The sequence below is a fragment of the Vanellus vanellus genome, assembly GCF_965231255.1.
Source record: "Vanellus vanellus genome assembly, chromosome: 8".
Classification (NCBI taxonomy): domain Eukaryota; kingdom Metazoa; phylum Chordata; class Aves; order Charadriiformes; family Charadriidae; genus Vanellus; species Vanellus vanellus.
The window spans coordinates 24,500,450-24,519,590 of record NC_138913.1 but is presented as its reverse complement, the minus strand read 5'-3'; positions in this window follow the sequence as shown (position 1 = coordinate 24,519,590).

Sequence of the window (19,141 nt, the reverse complement as noted above, 5' to 3'; positions counted from 1 at the left end):
GCTTAAAATAGGCCAGTGTGAACCCTCTTTTGTTTTGTTTTGTTTTTTTTTTTTCTCTTTTTGGCAGCATAGATCCCAATCTAATATAAATTGCAAGTGACGACAAGTCTGGTATTTAGAAGAGCCAAGTTTAAGTCCGTGGGCAGTAATAGCTAGACTGTAACAAAAGCCTTATCCCGCCTGCAGTCTCTGTTTCCAGAGTGTGAACAGCTTTCTATCCATGTGGAAAGTGGGAAGAGAACAACGCTGCCCTTTCCAGTTAGCTAACTACTGGGAAAGATGCTCCATAATGATATGAGAAGGGTGTGGGGGAAAGTCAGCAAGTCTGGGGAGGAGGAGAATGAAGGGATTATTTTAGGGTTTGATGCAGGAAAGATCTCTCCTCTTGATTGTGGTGATATTTCTGTTTCGGAATATTGCTTAGAAATATTCTCCCTTGGCTGTAACTTCATAACTCCTCTTGGCGGTATAAGCTGACCTATAGCACTCGCAGAAGCTACAGTGGTTGAAGTACTGCAAGGGAAGGGGAAAGGGGAATACTGGAAGGTGATGGGAACTCCAGCTTAATGTCAGAGAGACGTCACCCCTGAGCTGTCGTGACTTCAAGTTTAAACTTTGCATTATCCAGTATTCCACCTATTTCTGCACCTCTGCTGATTAATTGGCAAAAAGCGTATTTTAGTATGACGGTGGATTGGTGGATAAACATTGTCAAGATATCTTATTTCTAAGGGTGGGCTCTTGGTCCTCGCTTGCCGTTTTGAAAACCTAGCTGAGCCAGATTTAAAAAATACCTTTAAAGACCTAGAATTCCAAAACCAGAGGCAGTTTGGGGAGGAAATCTCAACCTTTGGTGAGACTTGTGATAATCAAATATTGTAATTTATATAGACAAGGCAGTGGAAACTGATTATTGATGTTAAGATATTAGGAAGTGAAAGGTTTTTTTTCTCCACGCATACCCGTCTTACAAAGGAGTCTGGTCTCGCAATACGGAGCAAAGATTGCTCTTGACCTGACACTCCGGCTGGAAACTGTTCCTTCCTCTTTGCCTTTGGGTGTCCTAGAGAGCCAGGGGCACGGGTCTGGAGAGGGTACCTGGTTAGACGGGAGCCCGGAGGAGGTAAGTGTCAGGGCTCAGGGTTGGACACGGAAGTATTTGGGCGATGTAAAAGCAATGACAGTGTGCTGCTGGCAGAGGAACGTTGGCCTTCGTTGTCTTTGGAGGAGAGCTTTAATTGTCTGGGCTGACAAAACTGCCTGTGGATTTTTTTTTGTTTTGCTTTCAGTAAAGGAAATGAAAGGGGAGAAAAGTCTCAGAAATTCCAATTGTATGCACCTGAGTCAACACACCCTTCCTCTCCTCCCCGAGAAGAACGGAGTGGTTGAGTGGGAACTAGATCTGACAAGACAGTAATACATCAACAGTGATGGTTAAAAGATACGCGCTGGCACTCCCTGGGGAGGAAAACAAGGCGCTCCAGCCACATACTCCTTTGGTTTTCTGTGCCTGCGCCCAACTGGAGGCGTGGGTACATGCAAGATGACTTATTCTTCTCTGTTGTGTGCCATGAAGTCTGACGCTCCTGCCCAGCGCTGTGGATGTTTGTTTTCCCTTGTGAATTGTACCGGCCTGGCAGGGAAACGTGGTCACTTGCTTCAGGTGATGTTACAAGGCACGGTGCAGAAGCATCGGGCTTCATTTTGGAGCAGGTAAATTTGGGTGAGTGGCCATACGTATCTTAGGTCCTAGCAAACGCTCCAGATGCAATATGCCACAGGGATGGAAACGCCCCGGTGCGTTTATAGGGGAGGTGAAAGCGGGGAAGAGCTTGGGGGGTGGGGTGGGCGTATTCCCCGGTGCCCTGAGAAGGGAGCTGCCTGCAGTCACCCTATTCAGCCTGGCCTCGCCTGGCGCTAATGGGCGCACTGGGAAATGGTGGGAGCAAGCTGTGGCCCAGCCGGCTTTGTGCCTCCCGCCGAGAAGGAGCCACAGATCAGGGCTCCTTTTTGAAGACAGAACTTGCGAGGAAGTGCTTGTTTCTAGCTTGTTTTTAAAACGCAGCTGAAGGAAAACGGGCAAGTGGCTCTCTCTGCTCCGTGAGCAAATAATTTCTTCTCTTTTTGAACTAAACTCAACGAGCAGCTTAGCAGCCTTTTCTTGTGAAAGGTGTGGAAAACGGGTTCAATACACAAGACTTTGACTGGTCATCCTGGTAGCATAAGAGAGGGAGATCTGGTGTCTCCTGGAGTTGGTGATGCACAGTTTGTGTCATGCGCAGCTTGTCCGCTGTTCTAGAGTTGGGTACGGAGGGAGGGCTTCTTTCAGGGCGTTGTGCTAGAGCACAGGCACAGTGCCCTCACGCCATCTCCACTGGAAAAGGAAGGAGCCCTCGCAGGGGCCAACTCTCACACTCCGTTTTTCGTCCAGGTCCTGTGAAGTGCCTTCCCTCTATAGCCAAGGGGCCCCTGCTGCTACCTATCCTCCGGGGGCTCGCCTCTGCCTTCAGGTGGGATCTCAGGCCCTAGCCCGACCGCTCTTACAGGGAGAGATCTGGAACTTGCACGTCCCTCGTGCCTTCACCTATTTGCCTTTCTAAGCGTGTGTGCTGGCAGGACTCTGCCCGCCTGCGGGCAGCCTGTGCCCAACGGGAGAGCAAACGCTCCTACCCACCTCTGGGGGAGGGGGGAGGTGACGCAGTAGGATGTTTGTGTCTCCACGTTTCATATGAGTCTGTATCTGCTTGTTCGCTCACCTAAACTTACTGTGCCGCTTCGTGTGCGATAAAGGAAGAATTTCATATCGATCGCATCTTCTGACAGCCAGGTCAGGCTTGAAGCTTCGCGCTCTACTATTAACTTGTGTTCAATGTACAATGAACAAAACTAATCTGGGGGAGAAAATTTAAGCAAAGAGTATTCGGGGGGGGGGAAACCAAAATTCCTCTGTTCAAAGTATGTTTTGGGAAGGTACCCGGGTGTTTGCAAAGGCAGAATGGAAGGTGAACAGGGAAAAACCGACCTCGGAAATGGTTTGGAAAAGTGTGTGTCTAGTGCAATTATTTCCAAATAACTCTCTGAAAGCCAGAGAAGGGCAGGAGTGGAGGGAGTCGACTGAAAGTGGTTTGGTTTGGTGAGAGTAACTCCTGGCAGAAACTAGGTCTCTAAACAGAAACAGCTACTTCCCAAAACTTGGCTTGCTGTCCCCGTGCCAGCTCTGAGCGTGCTGCTGGTTTGGAAGGTCAGTGCACGTTGGAAGCTCTGCTTCTGGGAACAAAACCAACTTGGAATGTCTTTATTTCCATTCATGCAAATATCTTGCAGTGCTCTTCCTGCCTGGCCCCGGCGTCCCTTACAACACCAGCAGGGAGGCGCTTCCGTGAGCCAGCGCCCATTCAAACCTGTGACAAACCCCTTTTCAGTAGGTGCCGGTGGCTGTTCTGCAAATTATGATTTTAGCACGGGGATGTGGAGTTTGCAGTTTCAAGGCATCCTAAAACCTCCTGTGGGTTCGTGAAGGCCCTGGGGCGGACAGTTGTTGGTTGTAACAGACCAACGGGAGCTTTCAAAATCTCCATCTGGGTTGGTCACCCTATAAACACAGCAGAAGTTACCACTGTGTCCTCTCTGAAAAGGTGGATTTGGGCGGATTCCTGGGTTAGGGCTGTCGGCACATGAAAGAGAAGATGACACTCCTCAGTAGCATGTATGGGTGCGCTGAAGGAGGACGGACGATGCGTTGGCTCTGCTGTCCCGGCAGTCCACCTCTCCCGGAGCGCTCCTGCTGGCCACCGTGGTGGCATCAGGGCGAAGGGAGGGACGAGCTACTCCCCCTTTCGGCACAGGGGACACAAAAGTGGTCAGTAGCGGTATTAATCCTTCCGTGCCTCCCATTGTATCGGTGCAGGAGAACCTCAGAAGGAAGGTCCTTGTAACCTAACCTGTCAAAATGCGGAGCATCTGAGGCCTTCTCCGATATGAGACTAAAACGAAATGCATGGCCCTGGGTGGTTAAAATGGTGCTAGCATTTGCAGCATTTCGTTCCATTCCCGAAAGAAAATAAACCCACTAATATGCGTGAAAGCAGGCTGTGTTTCATTAACAGCCAGTTTCAGGTACAGCCAGCAGCGTGAAAATAGGAACACGGAATTGCGCGCTCAGCGTGTGGTTTATATATTACAAACCCAGTGTTAATTATCGTGTCTGAAATGTTACATAAACACTAATCTTAACAAGTATACGGAGGAGGAACTTACTTAGCTTTCTCCTGCTCAGCTGAGTCTTCCGCACCTCTTCAGAAATGCTGAATAGCTGCATTACCGCCTAAAATACTTCTCAAAAACAGAGCCAGATCCTGAACTGGGATAAATCAATGGAGCATTCTGCCTTCAAGGAGGCTATAAATCACTTTTATGAACTGAGAATCTGTTTCTGATCTCCGTTGCCTGTTTTTTCCTCGGGTGTCTTCACAGACATTATCCTGTTTGAGTCCCTCTTGGTTTACCAAAGCCCTATTAAAGGCCCACATTTCTTCAGAAAATGCGCGTGAGGGGGCATTTTGCACTTGAATTTAGGAAGAAGGCCGAGCCAGCAGTTAAAGCTGGACCTCCTGTGTCTAGGATAAACTGCAAAGCAATTTGTTGCTAGGGGAATGGAGTTTTGTAGGTAATTTAGAAGGTGCTGTCACGTTCCAGTTGCCAGTGCGGGGCTGCTTGTATGGGCTGTGTGAACTGGGACTCAGGCGGAAGAACTTAAGGGAAGTGATGAAGACAACTTCTTTATTTGTTAAGACTGAGGTGCTCAAAGCAGTTTTAGCAAGAAGCAACTTAATCTTGTTAAAGTAGGAGTGTTGGGGCAGATAATTTGAGCCTGAGAGGGCTAATTGTGTCTGATGGTTTAGAGAAACTCTTTTCTTATTTTTAACGATTGAGTTCTAATTTGCATAAATAAGATATGCAGTCTGTTATCTGTATTTTTCATATTTCAAAGTCTAGGCATTGTTTGCCTAGGAAGATCAGTGGACAAGGCGATAGCAATTTGGCATTCTCGCTTTTGAGTGGCACGAGGTAACGCTACAGACGAGCCGTGTGTCCCGGCAGTAGGTCTGAGTGCTGTGTGCCCAACTGGTCTCCAGCTGTGTGGGTCTCCAGTGGCTCCAGAGGTGCCGCCAGCCATGGGCCGTACTTTTCTGCCCTGCGATTTCAAGACTTTTGGAGTCTTGTTCAATCAGCTTTGTAGCTTGAGCTCTCTTTGAGAGAGCTTGAGCTGTGTTTGGGCTCCCCTCACAGGTCTGAGCGGTCCCCGTGGCACAGGGGTGGACACAGTACCTCTTGGTCTGAACCGTTCTGGTTCTGCTGCCAAGTGGAGGTGGCACAGCTGTAGCAGAAAGCCACAAAACGGGTATGTATTCATAAAGGCAGTCGTCGTTGGATTGACTTCTCATTGACCCTACCCAAGTTCTGCTGGGACACGGCTGCTGGGTGGCGTTGGCTGGGTGGGTGCTCTGTGCGACCCGTATTACAGCAGTGCCAACCTGTGGGCTTCTCTTCTCATGAATACGAAAGTCCAAACCGTTCCCTCTGTGCTAGGCTAATAAAATTGAGTCCTCCCCAGCTGTGTCCTGCAAGGAAGGAAGGTCTCTCCAGATCTCGGTTCTCAAGATGTGTAAAACAAACGAGGGTGGGAAGAGTGAATATGGATGGGTCTGGGGTACGTAAGGACACTGCAGCTGGGAGCTGGGCTTTGGAGCTGGTGTGGTGCTCCAGGCTTCATGGTGAAAGCTTCATCCAGCTCTGCACGCCAGTCCCTTGCCTGCTAATGTCCTCCTGCCCGTGTGCACCCAAACCGGTGCCCTGAAGGAATTCTCGTGTACTCGGTTTTAATTTTACGGTTTTCTTTAATAACGAAATATAATGATGGTGCTATAATACGGCATTGTCATATGTGGCAGAGAATGGCAAATACTAGCAGGTGAGTGGCCTCGGTGGTATGTGTGAACGAGGAAGCGGTATGTCAAGAAATCAGTTATTTCCACTGGTGTTTGCCATTAAATAGACAATACAGGAAACAGCTGTAAGTTCAATTCATTTTCAGTTCTCTTATATAGCTATTAATATTAAAACGAAGCTTGCGTTGCCCCCTGCTCCCTGTGACCCTGAGGGTGTGAACGTCCACGCTGCGTTTCACGGCCCGGGGGCTCCTGCGCGGCGGCGGGGACGGGTTTCACCCCGCGGCTCCTGTGCGTGCCCTGGCGGGTCTCTGGGGAGTTGGAAAGGGAAGGTGAAGGTTGTGAGTGTGTTTTTCCTTTATGAAGCCTGTGTGTATGTAGTGGTCTAATCCCGTCACCGTTCCCTATCCGTCCTGTCCTGTTTGTGAGCAGATGGTTTCTGTGGTTGATGTTTCCGTGGCCTCAGCATTATGTGGATGCTTTATTCGGTAATCTTCCAGCGTAAGCAATAAAGCGTCTTTGGAAAAGCTGATACGCAAAGTAACAGCAGCCGAGCTGATACCGTCACCTGAAGTCACGCTTTGTTTTCGGGAAGTGTAATTTACCGGCATACCCCTCTCTTAGCTGAGGTCTTAAATTCCCTGCTGTGCCCAGCTGTAACTGCGAGTGGGCGGTCACAAGGGAGTTGCTCAGAGAAAAAGCAATAAATAAATACAGAACAGTTCTAAAAGTGGGTCCAGGGAAGGTCAGCCTCGTGGTTTGCTGAAGTAGGTGAAGCTGAGGTTATAATGCAGCAAGAAGGGAGTGGGGTACGACTATAACTGGATTTGAAAGTACTGAGAAAGAGGTACCGGTACCACACAACAAATATATTGTGGGAGCATACGCACCACGCTGCTTTCAGCATAAGGAAACTACGCCAGGGCAGAGTTTTTGCAGCTCTGGTACCAACAATACAGAGGTGAACACGACTGTTTATGCCAAGCGTTTCGTTACAAAAGCCCCTGTGCTGCAGAACCATCATTAGCGTCTCACTCCAAACTCCCCAAAGCTGTTGGGGACAGCCGAGTACCTCGCCTGAGGTTTGCAGTTGTGATGAAGTCGCATTTCAAAGCTCTTCTGCAGATCAGCAAACACCAGAAACACTTTATTATTTTTTTTTTTTTCCTTCCAGGCAGGGCTGGGACTGCAGGGACTTCTCAATACAAGGCTGAGAATTGCAGTGCGTGTGGAAGCGCGGGGGGTCGGTGACATCGGTGGCACCCTGCGCCCAAGAGAGACTCCTCAGGGGTCATTTAGAGTTTCCTTGCTCTAACTCTGCTCTGAGGAGCGTGCGTGTGTGTCCCCGCTTGCCTAACTTCCTTCAAGTTAAAAATTTGTTCTATATTTATTTGCTAATGTACCTTTTGCTTTGATGATTGAAAATAGTGATCTGGCAGAGCCCACTGCAGCAGTTTCCAACAGCACAGCCCTTAAAAACACATCTTCCTTTGAAGTCGGAAGGTGTTTACTCCACCAAGGGCAGCTCTTGGCGCTTGTTCGTTCGTCACACGCTATCGAAAAAAAAACATAAAGATCATCGGGGAAAGTGACCTGGAAACGGCATATTTGGTGAGAATGGGAAGAGCTGTGAAATAAGTTTCCGGAAATTTCATATATATATTTATAAAATGTATATATATTTTTTATATATATATATATATATTCCCAGTTGGCAGTCGTGGGTGTGCTGAGTCGGTGCGATTTTGCTGCGCTATAAATATTTTAAGGTCCTTTAGTGAAGCCATTACGCCGGCGCACATCAGACATCCTGTAGCGCTACGGAAAGTGTTTGCATTTGCAAACCTGAGCGAGCCCCTGCTGGGTGCGGGACCCGCAGCCCTTCCCCTCCTCTAACTGATGTGAGGAGCCGGTGCTCCACAGGAGACAGCAAGAAGTGGGTTTTGTGCCGGTGTGCTGGGTTGCTTCTCACTTAGCCAGATTTATGCCGTTCGGTGTGATTTAAGGAGTCTGTTTACGTACTGTGGAGACTCTGCTGGCTTTTATTGCCGTACGAGGCACGTGTATGTGTGTATATGTATATGTATACTCATACACTTACGCAAGGGGAAGAAGTGAAGTGATAGTGTAATCCTGGTCCTGGGGGTAACTATTGGGGTCTGAAGGACTTTGCTGTCGTATGTGCTGCAGGAAGCACCGGTTTTCCCATAATAGTGCACTATGTGGCCAGATTGCACTTCTGTATAATACTGGTGTTACCTGTTATTCTGGTGTATATTTATATTTTAATTTTGAAGTGTGGGAAAGGTCATTAATCTGCCTTGGTGACAGATAACTGCCTGCACGCTACATTCAGACCCACAAGCTGGAGGACTCTCGTGGGCTGAGATTCTCTGTGTTTTATGGCAGTGTATTGTCAATGCATAAGGATGTCTAATTCTACCACGTGGAGCCTCCTTTTCTTGTCTTTTGGGAGAGGATGGAAGTCTCCGGGTGCTGTCCTGATATGTGTGTTGCAGATTCAGTATTTCTAACAGTACAGCAATATCCATTACGGGGACGGAGCACAGGTTGGAATTTGGGTAGTGGAAACATTTGCAGGTGCTTCAAGATGTGAGCAGATGTAATCAGTGGGGATCTCCACACTAAAACTAAAGGACATGTGTAAATGAAAATGACTCTTTCATTCAGCTACTATTTAACGAATTTTGCCTGCCTTAATTGAGTTCCCAAGGTCAGAGCTTCCACTCTATTCGGGTTAACATAGGTTGGCTGGGGCTTTCACTGCCCCTTCGAAGGTTGCTTGTCTGTTTAGTTTTGTAGTATTTGAAGGAATTAAAGTCGCCAGTGTAGCCTAAAACTAGCTTTCTAGTGTCTGTTACCACAGCTGTTCCTCAGCTTCTCTCTCAAGGTTGGTAATCTGATGCTTTTAGATATCTAGCTGGAAGAAAAGAGCTCAAAAAAAAAAAAAGCCTAAATATATCAAATGGAATAAAACCACAGCCTTCCCCCTAAACCGCAAGTAGATACTTCCCACAGAGAAAAATAGTATTTAAAAATGTATTTTTAACTTAAAACAGCCTTTGGTATACGTTATAAAAACTTGCACAATTGCAACTTCCTCATTACAAAGGAATAGAGTGTTTAAAATGAAGAGTCACTTGAATGGTTTGAGAGCTTTGAAAAACCTGATGGTTTTGTCTTCTGAAGGAAGGTAGCATCACCCGAGAACAGCAGTTGTACTAGTTTGGGGAATTTGCCTATCCCCAGTTCATTAGTTTCAGTTCAAGTACCAGAATGATTGCACACCCAAACACCTCGACCTGTGTGGAGTCGGCCGAGGAGCGGTGTTGCACTGGTGGGTGAGCTGGACTGTGGAAGGTGGGAAGAAATAACGTATGCGATGGGTTCCTCTACGTTCTCCTGAGGGCTTCTGCATGAGAAGGGGGTACAGCTGGGAAGGTGCTGCCTCCGGGCGGGGAGACGGGGAGGCTGCTGGGTTCGCTGGGGCAGTGGTCCTGGCCGCAAGAGGGCTCTTGGGGTGGGGGGCTCCCCTCTTCCTTGCTATGAGCGTATGGGAGAGATACACTGTCGTACAGGCTCAGGAGTCTCGCGTTCCTGTCTATTTTTAATAAATTGGGGAAAATTTATGCCATTTTAGTATTCATCTCGGCCGTTTAAATATACGCATGTGGCTCTCCCCCTCTTGCGCATTTGTTTTGTTCTAATTATAACTTTCTGACATACTTTCCTCCTGGAAGCAAAAGTTATTAAGGTTTATCCTCCCAGAACTGAATGCCTCTGTTCATCTCCAAGTCACTCTTCCAATTACAAATTAATTTATCCAGTATTGCTCTTTGCTGCCATGAGCAGTAACGAGAAACACACCGGTCTCGGACTGAAATCTGCTGCAGGGAAGCAGTAACGTGTCTGCGGTGTGTCTTTGGGGTACGGCTTGGTGAGAGGTGTATTGAAACACGCTCAGCGGTCGGGAAGGGCAACCAGGGGAAGCGCGATGACTGATTTACCCCAAGGAGCTTCGCAGTGTGCAAGCGGGACAAACCCCCAGGGTGCAGGGGAGCTCCCCGGGGCTTTGGTGCCGGCGTGCGTTCTGCCCCTCGCCTTCCCTCCTGGCTCTTGGGACATCAGCTCTTAAATTGGCCTTGGCTTTCTCGCTGTCAGCCTATTCGGGAGAAGATGCAGATTGCCGAAGGCGCGTGGCGCTCCGATTTGCAGATCGACCACAAACTTGCAAAAGACACGGCTTGTTATCTGCGTAGCTTGAGATCGCTCTTCCCGATTTTGAAAAGATGCAAATACGTAGCTGTTTATGTTACTCAAACTAGAAAACGCTGTTAAAATTCTGCTTAAAAGACATAGGTGGAAAAAATGAAGGCTAAAAAACTTTAGCTGTTTTCATCGCAACAAAGCCTGCAGTGCCTGTAGCCCAAACCGTGGGCTGACTGGCGTGAATAGCCCAAACCGTGGGCTGACTGGCGTGAATACCTGCTGGAGCAACAGAGCCGGTTGTCCTGAAGAAGCTTGCTGGGAAATCGTGTGCCTGAAATGTGGGGAAATGCCATTTGCTTTGGGATTGACTGCCACGACAGAGAAATCTCATGAGTCAGCAAGTCGATATCTGAAGGGCATCGGCACATGAACCTACTGTGCAGTTGGGGTTATCGGTGAAAAGATATAACCTAAAATCCCTTTGGGGTCACCCGCACTGCAGCGAGGAGGCTCCCATAGCGTAGCTGCACGTCGCCCAAAGACAGAAGTGATGTCTGACCTAGGGAGCTGCTCATCAAAAGCTCATTGTTTAGGAAGCTTGTAGCGTTGCTTGCCTGGATCTCATTTACGCAGTAAATAAACCTCTGCCTTGACGGATGGGTCAGACCTGAATTCCTAATTGATGGTCTTGGGTCCCTTCATCAGGTTAGACCCGTTCAAGAGAAGCACAGCCTTGCAGAGCGTGTTAGTTTCTGTAACCGCTTCGCTCTTCCGATCTGTTCCAGCAGGTCTGGATGGATTTCCTCCGTCCCCCATGTCTTAATTACTTCATTCTTATCTGAAAGCGAATTCAGAGAAGTACAACTAAAATAAACATCCCCTCTCTCTTCTTGGAAATGCAGATCTCTGTTTGTCAGACAGGTCTACGACCTTCCAGGTTAATGAGCAACTTTCTGATGCAGCGTGGGGGTAAATCTCTCCTCTAGTTTGGTGTCAGATGGCAAGTTCAGTAGATGGAGGCATTTCCCGCCGAGAGGGGACCGGAAATTCATAGTGTGGCAAACAGCCCTGATACAGACACCAGGCAGCTGTGCGCGGCGCGGGGTCTTGGCCAGCAAAGGGGTGAGGAGCGAGTGCCCCTCTGCAGGGGCAGTGAGTTGTTGACGTTGCTGAGCTGGTTCGTGACAGCAGCCAGTGCTCCTGGTTTCATTAGCACTTACATACTCCGCCACAGATATTTTGGCACTGAAAACCCTGTCTTATAAATCTTATTCTCATCGATTTACTAGTGTGTTGTCTTTTTTTTTTTTTTTTTCTAATGGAAAGTTGTTGTTTTGGGTTTTTTTTTTAAGAAAAGACTCATCTATTTAGGCAAATGATACTAAAAAAAAAAAAGTAGAAATTAGAATTAATGGAGCTTTTACTGTTGCTTTGATTAATCTTCCTTTGTTCCATAAACATCCTATCATTTTCTGTGCTTTTTTTTTGCCAATGGAATTTATTTTATGATAAAGTACTGTGCTGTTAGATAATTCCAATAATAAAGAAATCTTGGACTGTTAGTCCTCCTAACTGCACGCTCTCAAACGTTCTTATATTTTCCCTAGACCTTGTGTATCTTGTGATACTCTTTTGAGAAGTATCTTAGATATGTTCAATAGAATAACCAAGTAATTGTAAAAGATGTGTGTTTTGTACCGCATTTGTACAGATCCAGCTGTCAAATGCGATGGTGAGAAGGCTAACGTGGGCAAGATTGCCCTCCTTTTTCATGCTTTGCAGTGAAAGAAACACAACTTTCCTTTAGTACAGTGGGAGATGATAGACTTCAACTTGATCAAACAGAAAGACTTTTCCACTAAAAATTAGCGGCACTGAAAGAAGGGGTGGAGAATGATGTGGATAACAAGAATATATTAAGACTTGAATAATTTGCTTCCAAAGCTTTTTATTCCCCTTTGCTTCAGGAGGAACAGCAATGGCTGGTAAACAGGAATTAAGAAGAAGCTTCCTGTAGGGGTCTCTTACATAGTGATGGCTCACTATAGGGCTTCTGCTTTTTCCTGGGGTTGCTGTTGAAGTCTGCCTCCGGACAAAAGCAGCGTTACTGAATGCCTTGCTGCTCTTGGCGAATGTGGCGAGTCAAGCACAGGGCTTTTAATACCATACCGAAGACCAAATCTGGGCACGTTCGGTGGGGAAATCCAACTCTACTGAGAATGAGCGGCGTCTCTCTGGAAACCAGGCAAGTGTCGGGCAGGCTGGCAGGCATCTTCCTTTCACGTTCAAAGCCTAAACCCGACAGTAATTTTTAGGATAAGCCTTAATAAACAAATCCTTCCTATTTTCTGCTTCAGTAAGTGTCAATCAGATGAGGCTTTATTTGCCATTGAGATGTTGTATTGTAGATTAACCTTATGGGTTTATTCTGGTATTTATAACTGAATGTGTTCCCATGTTTGGATGAAACGGGTTTTGTCTGAGTTTGCCACAGCTGACTCTGGCAAGTAGAGCGGCTTTGCCTTGTAATTGCTTTGACGCCACAGTTCCACTTATTTTTAAAGAGGGTGGCTCTTAATGGGTCGAAGGAAAGCAAGAGCTTTTGTTACATGGGTTAAGCAAATGCTTGTTAAAATCCAGGGAACGTCTCTAGTAGTAGTAGAGTGCTACTTTTATTTCAGTTATTCCTGGGGTTGTTAACAAGGGTAGAGAAAACAGAGTCCTTCAGCAGACACCGCTGTATTGTCACCAGGCTCCAAACAAGCGTTGGTGAAGTTTAACCTGCCTGACACTTTTTTTTCCGGTGCTTCTGTTGGTAGTCCACAGACAGTCGCCTACAGCCACCATTAGTTTTCCCTCAAGCACAGCTTATTCAGAAGTGTTGCAAACAGCTAAGCCCTTCTTCTCAACGATCACAGAAGGAGAATTGCTTTAAGATTTAATTTTTTTTTTTCCTTCCTACTTTTAAGCCTGGGATAGGTTTCAACGGGTGTCCGAAATCCTGCTGTTAGAGTTTGCAGCAATTTAAAGTCCAATTGAACTGCTTCCTAACTGCCTCCTGGGGGGTTTGGACACAGATTAACAGCAGCCCAGAAGAGTTTAATAGTACCGAGGATGATTTTACCAGCTCAGGAGCAAATGGGCTTATGCAGTAAGTCATAAAAGCTTCTTATAAGACATGCTCATCCTATTGGGAGGAATAACTCAAACCTCAATTTAAAAAAAAAAAAAACAAAACAAACCCTTAAAAATCTCATCTTTATTTATACTAAAAATAAACCTGTTGTTACAAGACATTTTCTACTTTGGGAATGAAAAGGAATTTTTTTTTTTTGTTATTTACCAAGTTTATAAATGAATTACCTCAGCTTTTTCTTTTCTGTTTTCCTCTACCTCATTTGTATTGCAGTTGTAAGATAGCCATTGCAATTTAAAGCCCATGATTGATGTTGGTTTCTTTTGCGATGGAAAACTGACGTGACTAGAGAGTACCCGCGATTCCCTGTATCGTGCACAAAGGGGTCTCGTGGACCTTGACACATCGGATCTGCAGCCGAGTTGGGTATTTTGGTGTAGCTCAAGCCCGGTGCTGATGGTGTCTGTGATGGAAGGGCTCTGCGGGGAGCGGCTGTGGAGAGGTTATTATAGGTCTTCCACGAAAAGGAAGGTCTTACCATAGAAAAAGATTGTGAAACTTTCTGCTGAGATACTTGAGATCTCAGCGTCTTTCCTGCTAATTTTAAACTTTAAGATGTTTCTCATGGGCTATTTATAGACTGGTTGGCTCTTCAAAAGCCCAGAGGGACGACTTCTGTAGAGCAGGCCTGAGAACTTCAACTGGGGAGACTGGCCAGGAGCCCAAGCCTTGCTTTTTTTTATATTCAAAGGTACAGCTCACCAAACAGGCTGGATCCTGCACAGACTTAATGCAGCTTCTTAACTCAGACTGACCGTGCTGATGCTGAGGGAGCTACTCCAAAGCCTTCAAGCCAAGCTGTATGGGGGTGGGGGGGAGGACTGGCGTCAGAGATACCGAGAAACTCCAGTACCCCAAAATCTGTGCTTTTTGAAAACTAGGCTACTGTGTTATTTCCTGAGTGAAGGTCTTCTCCAGCTGGGGTTTTCCTAAAAAGTTAGGAGGCGGCCGTATACAACCTTACAGACCAAGAACAACTTATTTTGGAGAAGTGCAGTTTTCATACCTGACTTACTCTGTAAGCAATTATTTCCTCCTTGGTCTCTGTTATGCTGCGAAACGTGCAGCATGGCTGGATCTGAGGTTTTGGAGCTTAAGGGTGAGAGTTAAATCCCTCTTCTGCTTGGTAGTGCACATGCGAAGGTTTCATACTGGAAGAGAACACCACTGTGTGTCGAGGGTAAACATCGATGGGCAGAAATAAACATAAAGAAAAAGGCAGTCCTCTCTATAAGGTGATTATAGAAGGCCTTGTGCGGGATTACCTCATGTTTCTGACTGTATTTGGGTTACGTAGATGTGCAAGATGGGATATTTTTCCTCTGTAGGAGTCACCCCTGTTTGATGTGAATGAGTTACCAAGCCAGGCAGCTCCCCAAAGCAAAGGCAGGTAATTGGTCATATAATGCTTGTATAAATCTATTTCCAGTTCTTGTTATGAAACAGGACCGTGTGCACTTTGACTTTAATCCTCTTCTGTCTTTTATTTTACATCTTTCTTTTAATAGATACTGAAATTCTTGCTCCATTTTCCCTCTAGTTTGAGCTGTGTAACTGCGTCAGCTGATAATTTAGAGTGAGCGAAATAGGATCCTCTGTATTCGTTCCTCCCGTGTCCCCTTTGAAAGGATGTTTTTCTTCTTGCATCACGGTGACTGCTGCTGGAACTGCTTGTGGCTGGCACTTAGTGCATTTTTACTACATTTAGAAGGTAAGTGTGACACTTGAATGAACCCTTATCAGTGGAGCTTTTTGCAATGTCTTTGCCTTCAAAAGCCCTCCAGGCTTTTAAATCTCATACCTGGGAGGTATTTTGCAAGGGTTCATTAGGCGTGAGCAGTAGGCTTTGATTTATTTGATGAAAACATGGTTATCGTGTGTAACACTGGCTGCTGCGGGACTGAAAGCGATGAGAAGTCTCATCTTCTGGCAGCATCAAATGTGACATGGCAAAAACAGGCGTCCTTTGAGCTTGTTAAGACCTTGGGCTTCGTTTTTATCTTGGGTTATAGCTGTGGCTTAGGGTGCTGTAGGTGTGCAGCTGGGTCGCTCTGTCTTGTACAGAAGCCATCAACAAATTTGTGGTGGTACCTCATTAAGGCTTTTGAGGTCGGGAGCATCCCTAGTGGCTGGGGGAGGCCAGCGCCGCGGCGGGGGCTCGGCGGTGGTCTCGGTATCGGTGTGTCCCTGGTGCAATCCAGCCTTTGCTCTTTGGAGGACTCGTGGCTGCGTGAGGGATATTCAGGAAAGTTGGTCTGAATTAACGTTTTAAAAACAGATTGTTTAACTTGTGTTAAACCCTCGTGTGGACTTGGATTTCAAACAGTCGCGCTTTCCTGTAATCGAGTTCAGCTCATATCTTAAAGCAAAGACCACCTACTCAGAATTAAAGCAGCTTAATGCAGGTTAACCAATTCACTTTAAAGCCATACTTCTTAGTTAACTCGGACTGGTTTCCCTCTGCCTCTGAGCAGGCAGGTCCAGGGCCCCTCTGTCCTGTAACGTGGCACTTCTCTCCCAAGCAGAAGCAGCTTTTAAGTGAAGGACTCTGATGGCCTAAAACTGCCTCATCTCCACTTTTCCCCCTGCTGGAAACAGCCTTCCTCCCGGCTGAGGAACCTGCATTGTACGTTACGATTGAAACCGCCGTTGTAATCAAAAACTATCTATCAGGCATCCTCTGCTTCACTTACGATGGGAAAACCCTGTGGAAAGACCTGGAGAAGCTCTCGGTCTCTATCATCCCGGTGACAAATTTCACCAGCAGTCTCAATGCTGCTGCTAATTTGTTCCTTTTATGTTGAAATCACAACTGATAACTAACGCTTTCCGCAAGAGCCGTACTTGTCTGTGCATTGCCGTGTAGCCTTCTGGCAAAGCGCGTAAAACTAGTAATATGTGTTTTGAAGTAAAATTACACGTAGACACTGCGGAGAAAGCCAGAGCATTTGATGCCGCCTCCTCTCTCCTTCTACGAAAAGATGGTAAAACTTCTCCTGCAAGGAAACTTAGGGCAAAATAAAGCACTGTGCAGAAGTCAGCCAGGGATCGCAGGTCCAACCAGCCCTAACTAGTAGGTGCTGGTGTTCAGTAGCCTTGAGAACAAGGCCCTGATGTTCATACCGTGATAAGAAAAGGGGTCACCTGGTATATTCTCTCTGCTCTGGTTGCCCAAACAGCACAAAACTGCTGCAGAACCCTTTATGAGCTGGTTAAGGTGCTGGTGGTGTTCTGCTGTGGTTTGTCTGTCTGCTGTCAAATTTGCTTATAGTTTGATAGACAAAACCCAGTAAACTTAGAAACATTTTCCAGAGGCTGGGTGCTATTTCGGTTGCCAGCTGCGTGACCGAAAAGCACTGCCTTTTTTGGGTGGTGTTCTCTAAGGCCTGTAGGAGAAAATAGACATCTGTCCCATGCAGAAGACAAATAAAATCAGTCGCTATAGTAACTGAAGTAAATGTTAATCACACTAAATGTAGTTCTCCTCTGGCGCTGCGCTACGTAAAAATAACTTGTACATCAGGTCCATCACCTTTCCGAGTGCTGTCCTGTCTGATTCCTGCACTGACCAAGGCTGAGCTGCTGCGTATTGCCCTCAACTCTGCAGAATAACTCAAGAGTGAGCGCTGGCTGTCCCTTCTCACATGCGACCACTAAAACCAAATTTCCCTGGCCGTTACCTCGCTGCATCTCCTGCAGGTCTTCATCCTTCTCCCAAAGGACTTCTCCTTGCTCTGCTTCTAACGTGGGACCTAGGTCTTTTAAAGCTAAGCTGGTATTTACATTTAATTCAAGGTGAGGGAGAGGGTGACTGAGAACCGATTTGCTTAAAATCAAGTTTCAGCCTATGGGCCTGCAGCAGGCCCTCATATAGTTGGTGAGAAAATCCCTTTGACTGAAGAGACCTTAGCTCAGGTACTGCGTTTCCTCCTAAAACAGAGTCAACGCTCAATCCAGATATTAAAGGAGAGGGTATTTAAAAGGTGTTTCTCTAATAAGTACAGCGTGCTTTCTGCCTCTGGTGGGTGACATCTGATGGGTCCCACGGGTCAGCGCAAGGCTCGGTGGTGCGCGTGCTGCCAACGTGGTGGTTGTGCTGCAGGTACCTGCTGTAGTCATCCTTTGTTATTCTTGCCTGGTGCCAAGAAGGGAGAGCGCTAAAGAAAGTGGGGCTACTTGGAATTGCTTGATATTAATTTCCTCTTATATTGGTTCAGCTTGACCCTAAACTTGATTCTTAGATTTACATCCAAATAGTATGCAAAGTCTCTCTTGGGACGTCCTAGGGGTTTACTAGGGTTTGGTTCTGAAATGCCTGATTTCAAAGCTACGTAGCATTTCCACATCAAAAAAAAAAAAAAAAAAAGATGCAAAATAGCACAAGGAGCAAATTTTCAGTCATTTAGCTATTTTTCAGATGCTGGAGGTGCTGAAGAGCAGGTGAGAGAAGGCTGAATGCCTGCCTGTTTGTTGAACACCCCGCAGTACTGCTTGTTTGCTACGATGCTTAGTTTTGAAAAAATATCCAGGTAAATTGTTATGAAATGATCTGCTCTTTTAATGACAACCGTTGCAGATAGCAAATTTACTCGCTGAAATAAAATGATGAGCTGCTTATTAACATCAGGAAGCGTAGGGCTGTACACTGGTTGAAACAAATGGGAGCTATACCTCCTTTTCATGGAGAGGAATCTTACCCCTCACTTCAGAGGTGTAAGTTGTAATCTGTTTGAGGTTTTTTGGTTTGGTTTTGTGTTGCTTTGGTTTGGTTTGGTTTTTTTGTTAAATAAAATTGATATCACCTAGATTGCATTATCCAGCTTAGTGGCTGAAGTATCCCGAATGCAACTATTGGGCAGCATAAATAAAGTGCTGCCGCGTATGGGGAATTGCGTGGAGGCCGTGGCGGTGACTGACGTGCCTGAACACCGATGTGCAGAGCTGGGTTTCCTCGTGCTGCTCCAACATAAAACGACCGTAGCCGGAGGGACGGCGCAGGCTGCAGCCGGCCAGTTAAACCGCTCCGGTCGGCAGCGCTGGAAGCCCAGCATGGACCTTCCCTTCCCCTGTGCTTGAAAACCGTGAAGGGCAAAGCAGGCATGCTTACAAACCAATTCGCATGGTCACTGGACTATGCGTTTTCTGCTGAAGGGGTGTGTGCACAGCAAAACCTTTCTGTAGCTCTCATTAAAAAAAAAAACAAAAAAAAACAAAAAAAAAACCACCACAACAAAAAAAAACAAACCAAAAACAAACCAAAACCCCCACCGCTTGGATCTGCTGCTCACCTGGCTCGTACCCACCTGAGCCGACCACTGCCACTCGTTCCGTATCCGTGCGCTACCTCCTCCTGTTGCACGTCCAAATCCAATTCTCTATGTTAGGCTAAATTAATGATAAGTGTAGACAGAGGAAGCCGACTCCTCTTCTGAAAGTGGATTTTTGTTGTTGCTGTTACCGCACCCAACAATGGGAATCTATTTCTGCCTAAACTTTCCCAGAAGTCCTCCCCTGGGAAGATGAGCTGAAGCCTCCCAAATGTTTAGGAAGGATTAGAAACCTTTGGGAGCTATAATATTTTACAGGCTCCAAAAAAAATATTTCTGGAGCGTGCTGAGTGGTGGCAATCCCGTTTCTCAAGTGGCTATTGCTACCGTGAAATTCAGCCTCAAGTCCTCCGTCAAAACCGCTTACCCGTGAAAGCTCGGAGAGACCGCCGTGCTCCGCTCGCACAGAGGAAATCAGGCTGGCAAGGAACAGCACGAGA